Source organism: Dreissena polymorpha, chromosome 2 (genome assembly GCF_020536995.1).
Source record: "Dreissena polymorpha isolate Duluth1 chromosome 2, UMN_Dpol_1.0, whole genome shotgun sequence".
Classification (NCBI taxonomy): Eukaryota; Metazoa; Mollusca; class Bivalvia; order Myida; family Dreissenidae; genus Dreissena; species Dreissena polymorpha.
The window spans coordinates 122331512-122339295 of NC_068356.1; the positions used below are offsets into that span (position 1 = coordinate 122331512).

Sequence of the window (7784 nt, forward strand, 5' to 3'; positions counted from 1 at the left end):
AAATATTATTCACATCAAAATAAGCATAAGAGACAAAACGCAAATCAAACAATACATTTATGACTTCATTAGCTATAAGCCGACTACAAGAATGCAAGTGCTGCATTATACTATAACAATCATGGTGCAATTAATCAACAAATGAATACAATTCGTTCTTAAAACTAAAAAATAATGTTATTTTTTTCAGGCCACGCTATTTGTCAAACCGAATGAAGGAGAGGGGAAGCCGGCTTAATTGTTTAATTCCTTTTTTCCATCAGAAAAAAGCATTCACGATTGTCACGTACTATGAAGTTTTTTATCCTAAAAGTAGAACTGTCCATATGCATGTAGATTGAGTAGGGTAAATTTACTTTTTCCTTACTCTGACATTATAAAATAACTCATGCATTTAATCCCCTGAAACAGGTAAACATCAGAAAATTCATTCACACGCATGGCAACTTCCGCTTCACTTAAATTGTCTTAAATACATTTATTGCATTTTCAAAAATAATAAAATCTATAACTTTAAACAACCATGAACGTTTTACAACGAATGTGGCGAGGCACTACAAAACACTAATAATTAAATATGAACCAAAGCAAACACTTATCAAACACGTAGTTTAATATTATTTTAAATCACTTACATTATAGTATATAAACTTACTGGGAGTGCACATGTGGATCAATTGTTAGACCCTTGTTGGTGCCAACTTAAAAATAATATGTACCAACAGGAAAATTATAACAGTGTGACTCAATTCTGAATATACAGCACCAAATCGAACAAGATCAATTTCGCATACATGTCAAAACACTTAATTACATTCCAGATGGCAGATAACATGGTTAACATAATGATTAATCACTTAAAACAACCGACATTATAGCATCATATCGCAAAGTGTATAAACATGATTAGTTATTAGCTTTGTGCATGAATTTACATATCACATATAAATATATGTTTCAAATATGTTTTGTTCTAGGTAATCTACAGCTTGTTCAAGTGTGTGTATATGAAGAGTTTTCGAAAACAACAAGTAAATAGCTTGTGTTAGAATGCATAAAAGAGGTCAGTCGCAAACGCGATAAATTGTTTTAACAATATCTTAGTCTGGGAAATGGGTATGTTAATTGATCTTTAACCATAAATGAGACAAAAACATAACTAAATCTGGCATCTTAGTAATTTTCATCGTCGTTGAATTATAAACTTCAATTAAAAACATGGGAAAAAATGCATAACTCCTCGTGAATTTTTGTAGATCAAGCAATTTTGATATGAAAAACATATAAACATACCAATTATATACACAAAGCAAATATGTGAATTGATAGCTAATGTGAATATCAACACGCAAAACAAATGTGTAGGAAATTATTGTAATATTTTACAACTATTTAATCAATTCTAGTGCGATATTTACGCAATAATTTACATTTTGGTAAATTTTTACTTTAAAATAACTATTAAGTACTCAACTGCAAGTCAGACACCTGTCATTCAAAACAAATTTTGTAAAATTGAAAAAATATTCATTTGTATTCTTCATATTGTAGCAGTAGTTTAGCAGTAGTTTTTTATGTTATTTACATTTATCTTATTACATCTAAAAGTGTTTGTTTGTTATGCATGAACAAAATGTTTGTTTCCATTTATCCGACTGAATTTTTTTGTGCCTTCTCTGAACGTTTAGCCTTCTAGATTGATTTGTTATCATGTTTGCTATATTCATTCATATTCACCAAGTTTAGGGTAAAAAATAACTTGTATAGTGAGTAACTCGTAGAAACTCGTAATAGAAAGTACAAAGAAACACTCTTTGGCCGAACTATATACCAATCCTAATTTGTTCGGCGATATGATTATTAACAAATATCGTTTTTGACTGAACCGTATTAATAAAACATTCAAATACAATAAGCACACATATATCTTTTTCGAAAAGAGTATATAGAACAAGAAAACACAAAAAAGTGGCAACTTCATCCTTTAACGTATTCTCCTAAACGTGCATTATATGTGTAATATTTTTGTAAGTTAAAAGTCCCCGTCGCTTTTTTGTTTCAATTAAATTTCTGCAAAAGTCTTTGACAATTTTCCAACTTCTGTTGTGAAGGTCATTCTCACTTTCAATACATGCAAGTATTTCTTTTTTCCCTGGTAATTTACCCATTATCAAAAAACGATCAAAGTGTCTGTGAACAGCTCCTTTTTCGTTTTCACTCCATTGCTTTTTGGCTGCTTGTTTTGTTCTCCTGGTATTGGAAGTACCCTTTTCTGTACATGGATAATCAAACACCATATGACGTCGCTAACTGCCATGTGTAAGATATTCATATTAAATATATATACTTCAGTACAATTTTTCATAGCAAATTTCGACAAAAGCGTCCAGGTACTTACGGCACCTGATAATGACATCGATGTCACACGACAAATTTGGAAACATTATTTTGCCTTATGAATCAAACAATTACTTTTTTAAAGATTGGCTGAATACACCGACGTAGCATGTCATAACATATACCAGGTTGTTCCAAACATGTTATCAAAGTTCGAAAAAGTATACAATGAATATTTTTACAGATACTAATAAGACAAAACGTATGCACGGTTAAATGAAAGGTATTGTACTTCTCTGGACAAATGTGTTGGAAGGAAAAAGAACTGGTGAACGGACTGTGGTTCACGGTAAATCCTGTATGTATTGTGCGGTGGTGGGTATAAAATGAACTATCTTTTCTTACCCATGTCAGAATGTATCGTATAGTAAACTATCGAGTAGACGCTATTGTTTTTTTTGTCGTTAAGATAAAATATCAACCAATGTCCATATGTAACACGCAAGTTAAATTTCCTAATGTCTCAGAGTTTCATACACAGTAATTGGCAGCGTATAAGTCTAATACTGAAAATTAAAATTAATGACATTACACTTCTTGGATAAGCGATAATTAACGTTTTTTGTGATTATGATGAAGTCGATGTTTATAGACTACAGTGGTTAATACACATGCTCATCAGTTTCATTGACAGGTGTAAGTTCTAAATTCTTTGTGTATATGAAGATTTTGAAAGACAAGTAGTTCATAGTCACTACAACTGGTAAACAATATTTTATTCTTTTAAAATTCGCGTAACCCAGTTACCAATTAGCATCACCCGGAATAAATATTGGCACAATATAATTTAAGGCAAAATTACGCCCATTTCACTGAAGAATAAACCAAACCAGAAAATACCCCTTAGTAGCTTCGACATAGTGAAATATTACAAACCGTCTCATCGCTTTCTTCCGTGTGTACGGATGTTGTTTGTCCTGGTTCCTGGCTGTCAATAGATCTAGTAGTCAGTGTGTTGCCTATTCAAAAACAACAACAAAAAATGGTATAACACATAATTTAGTCAGAGTTAAAAAGTTTGTTATTCATGAAACCATTTAGTTCAACGCATTTGTATTAATGCATGTGTAGTAATAACAAATCACTGTGAAACATACCCATTTTTTGTTCCGTGCATTTCTGACAATTCAAATAACAAATACACATTATCAGACAGACCGCATTAAAGTAGAGCTTGACGACGTTCAATGATTAAACATTTTAATTTACGGCAAAAAGATATTTGAATATCTGTATTTAAAATGAATAACTCATGAATGAACATGAATGTAATCATAAAACTGATTGGCTATATTTATAAGAATAATAATTCAAAAGACATTTAAAGCTAATTTAAAATGGGATAAATATCAGTGATAAATCCATCACAGATGACATCTTTACAATAGAATGTACCTTTCTCCATGGAAGTGTTGGTACTCCATAATCATATCGGAGTTCCTCGCCAATTGCAATGTCTCTGTCGGCGAAAGTGCATAGATGGGGAGTTTGGTTGACTTCAACTATTTTCATTACACATTTTTGTTTTGCGTCTCCATTTTCGGCATCATTTATCATTCGACTCTCATGAAATATATCGTTGGTAGCGTCAATGCTGAATAAGACATTTAAATAAACACTTCTGGTGCTTTAAACTAAAATAACTCGCATGCCATTTTTAATTATTATGGTGAAAAAACTAAAGATAATTCTTCTTCTAATGGCGTGATTTAAACGTTTGATGTGCAAAGTAAAGATAATTTGTAGTTACCAGCAAGATTTGTCTCTGTATTTAAAAAAGTAAATGAAGCTGCCTTAACCCCCCCTTTTCATACTCCTTTTCTAATTGCCGTGCATGTTTTACTCGTGTTATCAGAGCCCCTTTGTATTCGAGAAGAAAGTCTCCTTTTTTTAAAGGCTCAGTGGCCAAGACTCCTTCGTCTGAAATATTTATATTTTTAGACAATTTATATTAATAATCATTTTGGTCATATAATTGAAGGCTAGATATAGGCGCCAATAGTGTTTTATTCATAAATAATCAATAAATCTTTATGCTACTTCCATACTTCTTCCCAGTATTAAGTAACCCAATAGTCCATGTTTGTTTTCTTCTTTTTAATGGAAAGGGGCTACGATGTTCTTTTATAATTTCTAAACGACTTTAAACATAACCATATACAAAAATATTTGTACCTATGACATCATTGACGGTTTTTACTTCAAAACCTGGTGGATCAACGTAATTCTAACAGTACGTTCTTGCGAGATCAAGGGTACTTGGACCCTTTTGGCTACTAAATGTAAAAATGGAAATGTCGATGAGAAAAACAACAAGAGCAGTCAGAAGACAGCGCGCTCGACTATTCAAGTGCTTGACAGTATAAAGTAAGCCACCATGGGGAAATTGTTCATATTCAATAAGGTCAAGGTACTATAGTCATATTCTAACTGGAAGAGGACCATAATTGAAACATATTGATCCAATGTCAATGTCATGTAACTTGTGAATATGTTACTATGTCGTAATAAATAAGCTTAAACCAAACATATTGATCGCTTATGTTTTAAAGAAGTGGTACATTATAGACGATTTTGAGTTCAGGTTTCCAAAAAACATATGTATTGAACATTTGTAAAGACATAAAACAAACTAATAAGATTGTATTTCAAGTTTGATAGCAATAGCTTGGGTCGGTAGGTTAGACGGTCTTAAGAAAAAAAATGCTTTTTTTAACATGTTAAAAAAATAAGGACAACAAAAACATTTTTTTTTGGGGGGGGGGGTAAGTGTTGTTTTGTCAAAGTATGAATCAAATCTGATCCTAAATAAAGAAGTTATGGCAATTTAATCAAAATTTATTAATTTGACCTTCAGATTCAAGGTCCAAAGGTCAAGGTAAAATTCAACTTGCCAGGTGCAGTACCCTCATGATAGTAAGAAAGTATTTGAAGTTTGAAAGCAATAGCCTTGATACTTTAGAAGTAAAGTCGATGTAAACACAAAATTTAACAAAATAGTCAAAGTTTCTAAGTGGAAAAAGGGCCATAATTTTTACAAAATGCTTGTTACAGTTGTCTGCTCTTGTTTATAGATTGGGGTCATGTTGGTCAAGAAGTATGCAAAATATGAAAGCAGCATGTCAAGGAACAATTAAAATATTTGAGGTGGTACGCAAACTTTAACAAAGAATTATTAATAATATGCATATTCTAAGTGGAAAAGGGGGCCATAATTCTTACAAAATGTTGTTTACAGTAGTCTGCTCTTGTTTATAGATTGGGGTCATGTTGGTAAAGAAGTATGCAAAATATGAAAGCAATATGTCAAGGGACAAAGAAAATATTAAGGTAGTACGCAAACTTTAACATAGAATAACCAATAATATGCATATTCTAAGTGAAAAAAGGGGCCATACTTCTTACAAAATGCTTTTTACAGTTGTCTGCTCTTGTTTATAGATTGGGGTCATGTTGGTTAAGAAGTATGCAAAATATGAAACCTTATGTCAAGGGGCAAAGAAAATATTTTAGGTGGTACGCAAACTTTAATAAAGATTTATCAATAATATGCATTATCTAAGTGGAAAAGGGGCCATAATTCTTACAAAATGCTTGTTACAGTTGTCTGCTCTTGTTTATCGATTGGGGTTATGTTGGTAAAGAAGTATGCAAAATATAAAAGCAATATGTCAAGGGACATAGAAAGTATTTGCGGTGGTACGTAAACTTTAACAAAAATTTATCAATAATATGCATACTTTAAGTGGAAAAAGGGGCATAATTCTTACAAAATGCTTGTTACAGTTGTCTGCTCTTGTTTATAGATTGGGGTCATGTTGGTAAAGAAGTATGCTAAATATAAAAGCAATATGTCAAGGGACATAGACAATATTTGAGGTGGTACGCAAACTTTAACATTCCAACGCTCACGCTAACGCCGACGCCGGGGTGAGTAGGATAGCTCCAATATATATATATATATATATATATATATATATATATATATATATATATATATATATATATATATATATAACTAACGAAAAACTGCCTAGAGCTCTACTTTGTTTAACGTTTATTTATAAAATATATTCGTGAAATATGTACCGTAAAACAAGCTTTGTAATCAAATGATATTTATATAAATCGATCTTTAGAATTCGTCTTCCGGTATTACTTTAACGTTTACATAAAAACGCTTTTTAATAGTAATTGTAAGTTGAAAACATAATTAAAAAACTTACCTTAGTTTAATGCGTTTGTTCGCTCGAAACTCCATTTTTCCAACTTACTTTCACTAAATGATATAAATACCGAGTGTATGATTTTTAAACAGCGCAACCGGGGAACTGTTATATGCCTGGATACACACTCGATTGTAATTTGGTCAAGATTTGTGTATATTTTGTGCATGCCACAAACCCGCTAATCGGGGAAGGCGTTGGATTTCTAATTTAAATTGACAGTTTGGTATTTTATACACGTAGATTAGAGATTTGCGCCTAAAACCAACCGGGGAATTCCCCGGTTGGTAGGTGTTCCCCGGTTTGTTGGTGTGTATTCATACGATTTTCCCCGGTTGGTAGGTTTTACAAACTCACACACACACACACACACACACACACACACACACAACACACACACACACACACACACACACACACACACACACACACACACACACACACACACACACACACACACACACACACACACACACACACACACACACTCACACACACACACACACACACACACACACACACACACACACACACACACACACACACACACACACACACACACACACACACACACACACACACACACACACACACACACACACACACACACACACACACACACACACACACACACACACACACACACACACACATACACACACACACACACACACACACACACACACACACACACACACATCTCGTACCGGAAATTTTAGATCACACTGACATCTTGCAGCATGCTTATAACTGTTGGCATAACGTCCGACAAGTTGAGAAGAACATCTTTGCATCGTTTTAAGAGTACTTTTTATCGGTGTTTTCAGGCAAAGAAAATATTACGGTTTCAATAAAAGCAATCCTTTCTTTCTTTCTTTCTTTCTTTGATCGAATGCGCCCACGTGTCCCATGATATGTTATTGTCCGTTTATCTGATCAAACAGTCAATTCTAATGGAACGATGCGAATATGTCAAGCATATTACCCATATACTTAACTTAAAATTAAAGATGACGTTCATATGAGCGAATTAGGTTAGGCGCCTTTGATTCAATAAGGTGTCATGCATTCAAACACCTGAACACGCCTAGGCGCGTTTTCAAATCTCTCGAAGCCTTGCACATTCGTTTGTCTCCAACACTTCTATCTCTGTCTTTTGTG

The 7784-nt window shown here is 33.0% G+C and overlaps 1 long non-coding RNA gene across 1 annotated transcript; it reads right to left on the reverse strand.

Moving 5' to 3' along the window:
* Positions 1-595: 595 nt before the first annotated feature.
* On the reverse strand, positions 596-4074 carry LOC127870420 (uncharacterized). Its single transcript, XR_008044809.1, has 3 exons — positions 3793-4074; positions 3274-3356; positions 596-2272 (listed from the first exon to the last, which is right to left on the reverse strand). It is a non-coding gene; the product is annotated as an uncharacterized LOC127870420 (long non-coding RNA).
* Positions 4075-7784: the final 3710 nt, after the last annotated feature.